An 8,975-nucleotide genomic window follows, 5' to 3' on the forward strand; every position below is an offset into this window, starting at 1 on the left:
TGTGGTAGCTGCAAACCCTGAGGATGCTTGGGGTGCTTGCTGCTACAGCAGGACGAAAAAAGGCAGAGAGTGACAGGAAAGAAGTATCAAGGCCAAGTTGTAAAGGGCTTTAAAAGGTAAACAAAGGAGTTTTGTTTAATGAGCAGGGGAAAGCTGATAAAGCATGAAAGAATTGAATGCTGAATAGGAGAGAGTTTACCAAGTAAGAAGTATTTGAATATGAGTAATAAAAAACTTTTGGACCTTGCATTGTACTTTTCAATCTCCTTCCAGAAATAAAATACAAATATTAGAAATAATGAATAATAAATGTATATTGAAAGACAGCAGGGCATAGTGGATAAAGACCCAACCTCAAAGCCAGGAAGATCTGAGTTCAAGTATTGACTCTGACACATACTGACCCTGAGGTCAAATCCCTTAACCTCTAAGTGCTCTAGGCAACTTGTGCGTTTTTTAATAATTTGATCATTGTATTTCAATATAACTGGTTTGCTCAGTAATCACATATATTTTATTTTATGTATTTAAAAATATTATTCTGATATAGAGTCCATTGGCTTCACAAGACTGCCAAAGAGATTCATGACACAAACAAGGTTAAAAACCCCTGCCTAGGGGCAGCTAGGTGGTGCAGTGACTAGATCACCAGCCCTGGAGTCAGGAGGACCTAAGTTAAAATCTGACCTCAGACACTTGACACACTTACTAGCTGTGTGACCTTGAGCAAGTCACTTAACCCCAATTGCCTTGCCTTCTCCCCTCCAAAAAAGGAAAAACAACCCTGCCTAACTAAATATGCAGAATGGTAAATATGTTTTAAGGGCCTGGCTAATGTGAGAATTTGTTATGCCTTACCATGTTTTTGCTACAAGGGTTTGTTTTTCTTTAATTTCAGTGGGAGAGAGGAGAAAGAAGAAATAAATTCCTGATAATGGGGGGGGGGGGGGGGGGCAGGGCAGGATTTAATTTTTTTTTAAATCCCTGTCTAAAACTTGTAGTATAATAGCAAAGGTGCCAACTTATACCATTATAGTATTGGAAGAGAGACTATCCTCCCCTAAAAGTTCCTATACTAATGAAATCCCAGGTCTAGGCTCCTAAACATATATTACTAACATATAAACATATACATATATACATGTGTGTATGTGTAACTATATATGTGTATGTGTGCATATATAATCAAATATGTATATATAAAATCTTATGTGTATACAGGATTTCCATTTGAAATCATCTCATGGCAAAGGTATACCAGAAGCCTGTTTACATGGGGTGGGAGGGAAAGGAGATATCTTTATCTACCCTAAAAATTTTTAGGCATAAAGGTTTAGCCAAACACAGAGAAGTTTGGACTTTTGTGCAGTACTTTATATACTGGAGTATCTGCATCTGTGAGACTGATGGCATAACACAGAGGTAAAAAAAAAAGAAATACCAGCTGAGTCAAAACGGTGGAGTAGAAGCAGGACCTCCCCATGGCTCCGGCTTCCACCTTCCCCAATCCATGTAAAAAGGGGCCTCTGAACAAACTTTGGAGCTGCAGAACCCACAAAATACACAGAGAAGCTAACCTCCCGCTGAGGACAGCCCAGCAGTCTGCAGGAATCTGCCAGAGCAGTGCTCTGGGAGCCGAGCCGAGCCCCATGCCAAGGCTTTAGCCCCAGGGTGGGCCTGACCAGCCGCCACCAGCCGGAGGGACTCCAGAGCAGCAACAGCAGTGACCGTTTCCAGATTTATCAACACATATATGCGAAAGACAAAGTGAGAGGTCAGTGCAAAAGGACTTTGGGACCCAGTAAGTGGGAGTGCATGGCTTTCGCCCCCAGGGCAAGAAGCTGCTGAGATGCTGCTGGCACAGCCAGCCAGCACCATGTGGCAGCTTCAGTTCCTGGATTGCAGAGTGTAGGGGGTCCAAGTGACCAGTCTAAGGGGTAATCACTCTTGCTTTAACCTGCTTGGATCTGGATTGCAGTCTAGGGTGGAGGTCCTGGGGTGTGTGTCCAGCTTGCCAGAGCGTGTGGAGACCTCAGAGAGGGCACCCATCTAATACCTCCGGCAGCTGAGGAAACCCCAGCATTTGGGACGAAAGGTCCCCTGTCTGGTGGCAGAGTCCTACTGTGGTAAAAAGCCCAGAGGTCAAGTGACTGAGGGGCAACATGACCAGGCAAATGATACAAAGCAGACAGAAGATTCCAACATTAGACTCCTATTTTGGGGACAAAAAGGAGCAAAGCATGGAATAGGAGGAAGACAGTGAAGTCAGAACTCCTGCACCAAATGCTTCAAAGGAAAATATGAGCTGGTTACAGGCCATAGAGGACCTTAAGAAGCAGATAAGAGAAGTGGAGGAAAAACTGGGAAGAGAAATGAGAACAATGCAAGAAAATTACAAAATGAGAGTCAATAGCCTGACTGAGGAAAATAATACCTTAAAAAATAGACTAACTCAAATGGAAAAAGAAGCTCAAAAAGGCAATGAGGAGAAGAATGCCTTAAAAAGCCAAATTTGCCAGATGGAAAAAGAATCTCAAAAGCTCAATGAGGAAAATCATTGCTTCAGAATTAGATGGGAGCAAATGGAAGCTAATGACTTTATGAGAAATCAAGATGCTGTTACACACATCCAAACAAATGAAGGAATAGAAGGCAATGTGAAATATCTCATGAGAAAAACCAAAATTACTGGACTACCTGAAAGCCATGATCAAAGTAAGAACCTGGAAGGTCAAATGCTGAAGCTTAAATACTTTGGCCACATAATGAGAAGACAAGACTCATTGGAAAAGACCTTGATCTTGGGAAAGATTGAAGGCAAAAGGAAAAGTGGATAGGAGAAGATGAGATGTAAAGATAGTATCATGTAAACAACAAACATGAACTTTGACAGACTTTGAGAGACAATGGAGAATAGAAGGGCATGGCATGCTGTGGTCCTTTGGGGTCATGAAGAATTTGACATAACTGAAGTACTCAACAACAGCAGTGACTTAAAAGAGAAAGGTGATTTAAAAAAAATTAAGAACAGACCAATACTAGCAACACAAGCAGAGGAAAACATAAACATAACTCTCATAACTTTAAATGTGGATGGACTAAACAATATAGTAAAATGACAAAGAATGGCAGAATGGCTAAAGAAACAATCTGGTGCTTACCAGAAATACATTTAAAAAACAACATATACATAGAATTAAGTCAAGAGACTGGAACAATATTTATCCACAGCAGATGAATAAAAAAAAAAACTAAGCATTATAATCATATCATTAAACAAAACAAATATAAAAATTCACAGTGTCAAAAATAAACAAAGAAATTATATCACAGTTAAAGGAATCAGGGTCAATGAAGGCATATCAATATCAAATATACATATACATCAAATAGCATATCATCTAAATTCATAAAGGAAAATTAATTAAATTACAGAAAAGTATATATTAACACAGTAATAATAGGAGACTTTTATATTCCTCTCTTAAAACTAGACAAACCTAACATAAAGCTTTAAAAAGTCTGGGGGAGAGGGAGGAGACTTAGAACCAAATAAATACATAAACTATTGGAGGACTTAGGACTAAAAGATTTATGGAATCTCCCGAATGGGATCAATAAGAGAATATACATAGTTCCAATCACCATATGACACTTCTATAAAACTAACACCAAGTATTGGGGAAAAGATGAGAATGCAAATAAGTGAAATGTAGAAATGCTAAGCATATCCTTTACAGATAATAACACAATAAAAGCCGTTATCATTTCAGGAAGCACAAGAAAATATCACAAACCTAATTGGAGATCTAATGATGAAATCTTAAATAACAAGTAGGTCAAAGAACAAATTAATTATATTTGAATAGAAATAATAGCTATAAGAATAATGATAATCACAAGACAACATGCTAAAATTTCTGGGATGCAGCTAAATCAGTCCTCAGAGGGAAAAAAATTCTTTAAAACTTCAGATTAACAAAAGAGAAGAAAGGATTCTTGAACTGAATATGCAATTTTTAAAATTAGTTAGCCAATAAATAAGCCCAAATATGAAAATCTTGCAAATGAGGATAAAAATAGATAAACTGGGCACCAAAAACACTACAAAGCTTAAAAACTGAAACTTTGACCCTCTTGATTAAAAAGGAGGAAAATCTAAATGCATCCTCCATTGGTTCCCAAAGGACACAGATCATTCACTACCCTGCTAAATAAATTCCAGTGGCTCTTGAATCAATCAATCATTCATTTAACTAGAATTTGTTAAGAGCCTACTATGTGCTACCACTTGGAATACAAATACAAAGAATAAAACAATTTCTACTTCCAAGGAGCTTACATTCTAACACAAATTCCTTTATGTGGTATTTAAAACCCTTCACAACCTGGCTCCACCCCACCTATACCTTATACATGGCCCCCCTCCCAGTGTAATGCAGTCAAACCAAACTAGCTTTTTTATTATTCTTCAGACACAGCATTCCATTCCCCCTCTCAATGACCTTGCACTTCCTCCTCACTTTTAACTCCTAAAACCCCTTTGTTGTTGTTATTGAGTCATTTTACCATAGTGTCCAACTCTTCTTATCCCCATTTGGGATTTTCTTGGCAAAGATACTGGAGTGGTTTGCCATTTCCTTCTCCAGTTCATTTTACAGATGAAGAAACTGAGTCAAACAGCGTTAAGTGACTTGTCTAGAATCACAAAGATAGTAAATATCTTGGGCAGGATTTGAACTCACCAAGATGAGTCTACCTGACTACAGGCCCAGCACTCAATCTACTGGGCCACCTACCTGCCCTTACAAGACCTAGTTTCCTTCAAAACTGGGCCCAAATGCAATCTCCCACAGGAGACTTTCCTGATCTTTCCCATTGCTAATGCTTTTTTTGGTGGATGTTATTTTGTATATCCTTATATGTGTACATATTATATATATTTTCTCCCTCTATAGAATGTGACCTCCTTGAAAGCAAGGACTGTTTCATTTTTGTCTAGCACAGAGCCTGGTTCATATTAGGTACTTAATAAAATTTTTCAAATAACTGATTCACGATCTGGTTCCAATCTATCTTTCCATACTAATTTCATATCATTCTCTCTCACATACTTTATACTCCAGCCAGACTAGCCTCAAAGCTGATCCCCATACACAATGGTCAATCTCTGTATAGACCAGGGGTGGTGAACCTGCAGCTTCAAGGCCACATGTGGCCCTCAAGGTCCTCAAGTGCAGTCCTTTGACAGAATCCAAACTTCACAGAACAAAATCCTTGTTGAATTAAACTGGTTTCACAACCTCATCTTTCTGACTTATATCCTCTGAAGATGTTAAAAAGTGGCCAACATCCAGAAATCCCCACAATCCCTGGAGATACTTCAGGGAGATTTGAAAACAGCATGGTTTACCACCTAAAGCCCAGAATAGAGCAAATTGTCAATACTGCTTTTTTCATTCTTTCATTCATCCATTTGGAAACTCCTAGAGCAGGGGTGGGAAGCCTACAGCCTTGAGGCCATATGTGTGGCCTTCTAGGTCCTTGGGTATGGCCTTTTGATTGTGTCCAAGTTTTACAGAACAAATCCTTTTATTAAAGGGATTTGTTCTGTGTAGTTTGGATTCAGTAAAAGGGACGCACTTGAGGACCACATGTGACCTCAAGGCCACAGGCTCCCCATACCTGTCCTGGAGCATACTAGATCTTTCAGAGGGACCTAGACCAAGAAAGGGGATATTTAACACTATTTTACAACTTACTGATGCATTTCTTTATGCATTACATTTATATATGTATCTCCTTATTGGATTGTAAGCTACATGAGGATAGGAAGGGACCATGTCTTATTTAAATTTTATGCCTATTACAGTTTCTACCATAATACTTTGCACAGTAGGCACTTTGTGTTTGCATGTGTTTTTACTTCATTCTACTTGGCCTATTATTAATTATTTTTGTGGATCAGCAGAATAAAACTATGAGAAAAAAAGTTTCCCATCCCTTCTTGGATGTAAGCTCCTTCAGGACAGAATCTACTTTATTCTCTCTATATCTTAGAATGTACTATCAAATAGCCTTATATATAACTTACATTTAACAAATATTCATTAAATTTAATTGGGACTTGTAAAAACAGAAAGTTTTTCTCATCTGCGAGTCATGGGGATTAAAGGAAGTAACTTGCCCAGATCTAAAGTTGTGTACATATTAAGAATTTAGCCTAAAAGGGCCAAGATCTCCCAATGCATCCAGGGCCATCTCCAGTCATCCTGATGAATATCTCTGGCCACTAGACCCAGAGGGCTCAGGAGGAGAAAGTGGGGCTGGAGACCTTGAACAGCCTTCCCTCCCTCAAATTAAGGAACTGCAAGTCATGTCATCATCTCCCTGATGTCATGGTCTTCTTCAAGAATGAAGGACAAACACAACAATTTGGGACAAGTAATAATTTTGATATGGTTGACTTTGACTAGTTGAAACTAGAATGAGCTGGCTTCCTGACCTTTGGCTAATTTTCTGTCATATATCAGTGCTAGATATACATCTGTTTTATTGCTCTACTTTGTTGTGTTTTAAATTATGATTTTTAAGAATGGATATTATTTGAAGAGAACATGCAAAAACTGTAACTCTGAAAGAGCACACACACTTCACTAACTGTCAGAGATACTGAACCAGTTTTTGGTGTCTGGAGCACAAGTGCTTCAAGGATCAATCAATCCCACAACGAAGCAGGATCAGACTAAAGTACATATAGGAAGGTGTAGCCAAAATAAAAACAGAATTAACAAGGTATTGATACAAAACAGTTGAATTGTCAGAAAACAAACAAAGCACTTCAGACAGCCCTGGCAGCTAGAGAGTCCTCAACAGTGTAGCATAAACACCTTGAAATTGAAAGAACACTATAAAGACCCCCTGATTTCAATCCCATTCAAAATGTATAGGCTATCTCCTTAAAGCAACAATTGAAAAAAAATGAACTTGGCAAAGATAAACTTAAAATCCAAATAATTAAAGTGTGGTTTCATAATGAAGAATTATAAGATGTACCAAGGGGAGGATAGGTGGCACAGTGAATAGAGCACCTCCACCCTGAAGTCAGGAGGCCCTGAGTTCAAATCTGGCCTCAGACACTTTACACAAAAACTAGCCATGTGACCTGAGCAAATCACTTAACACCAATTGCCCTACCTTCCCCCCTACAAAAAGCATAAGCAAAAAAACAGATGTATCAAAATCTTGTAGATTCAGTGCTAACTATGTAAAAACAAGTGACTGCAGCAAAAGGACAAATAGCATATTTAAAATATTTTATAGAAGTACAAAGTTGCAAAGTAGGGGCACCTAGTTTTGGAGTCAGAGTACCTAGGTTCAAATCCCAACTCTACTGCTCACGACCTATGTATTACTGGATTGTGGTGGTGCAGTGAATAGAGCACCGGCCCTAGAGTGAGGAGGACCTGAGCTCACGAATCCAGCCTCACACAGTTAACACTTACTAGCTGTGAGATCTTAGGCAAGTCACTTAACCCCAATTGCCCTGCCTTCCCCCCTCCAAAACAAAAAAAGTTGCAAAGTAAATTATTATATGCTAATAATTTTAATTATTTTACTTTGTACCAGTTAATTTGCACATTATTGTACGGCTTCTGAGTTTAAGGTAAAAGTCATAAAGACTAGGAAAACAGACTGAATTGGGAGAACTGACATAAAATACTTTATAACCAAAAACAATATAATCACTTTAAGCAATTATATAAGCAGTTACAGCAATATAAGCTATTATAGAGACCAAAGAACTGACAATCTGAGGTATACCTAGGTACAAAACTTGGTATAACCGAGTTAGAAAGGAAAAAGAAGCTAAGAATAAGGTATTACTCTTTATAGAATCTATGGAACAAGGGGTGGCCAGGTGGCTCAGCGAGTAAGAGCATCGGCTCCAGTGTCGGGATGACCTGGGGATCAAATCCGGGCTCAGACACTTAGCACCCACCAAGAAACACCTGGCCATGTAACCTTGAACAAGTTATTTAACCCCAATTGCTTTAAAAAAAAAAAAAAAAGAATCTATGGAACCAGGATCAGCTCTCAAAATAACTAAGTTTACATGCTTCCCTTTTAATTTATCACTACATTCTACCCTGTTCCCATATAAACCTCTGGAAAAAAAAAACTGACATTCATTATTTTAGGGAGAAGGGTCAAAGACAAGGGAACACTTCCCACAGCCCAAATGAGATGGCATGGAACCCAGCCAGAAACAGGAATATTCCATGTGAGAATGAATGAGGGCCTAGAAGAAGGTAGTTGTGTTGTGAGTAGAGAGAAAGGGTCTGATGTGACACATGCCCGGGTGGTAAATATGACAAGAGAAGGCAGGCCGGGAAGCCAAAGGTGTGGGCGCACTAAGAGAGGCAGGCCAGGAAGCCAACTGCTTGGAAGCAATAAGAAAGGCAGGCCGGGAAGCCAACGGAGCCAGCCCGCTGAGAGAGGCAGGCTGGGACGGTGGGGCGAGCAGAGGCAGGCCGGAAAGGGCAGAGTGCAGAGGCCTGATCAACGAGGGGGGCAAGTCATCACACCAACCACAAGGGCCACTTACCAGGCCTATCAACAAGGGGCTGGGACTAGAAAGAGCAAGATAATAATAAAATGCAGGGCCCTTAGCAGGCGCAGCAAGTACTCCTGAGACTGCTACTCCATAGCCCAGAAATTGAAAAAGCCCCTATCAGGACCTCCAAGAACCAGGATGGCAGAGTGAACCTCGACTGCTCCAACTCCGGCCCCCTCCCAACCCTGGAAACATAGTAATTATTGCCCATGGGCAAAAACCTTAAGGCTTGGGAACCCTAGAGGAAGGGCATGGCTAGGGCCCTGCCTCAAAATGGGTAGAAAGCAGACTGCAAAGACAAAGACTCTGGGGTCCTACTATCCTCAGAGGGAGGAACCAAACTCAGAGGGAGACAACG

At 39.8% G+C, this 8,975-nt stretch overlaps 1 protein-coding gene across 6 annotated transcripts in view; it reads right to left on the reverse strand.

The window, feature by feature from the left end:
- Positions 1-8,975, reverse strand: part of STAU2 (staufen double-stranded RNA binding protein 2) — a 434,298-nt gene that overhangs the window by 401,329 nt on the left and 23,994 nt on the right. The window lies entirely within an intron of this gene.

The sequence above is a fragment of the Petaurus breviceps genome, unplaced genomic scaffold, assembly GCF_028583685.1.
Source record: "Petaurus breviceps papuanus isolate PSGF00001 unplaced genomic scaffold, PetGlider_PUasm1.0 38, whole genome shotgun sequence".
Classification (NCBI taxonomy): Eukaryota; Metazoa; Chordata; class Mammalia; order Diprotodontia; family Petauridae; genus Petaurus; species Petaurus breviceps.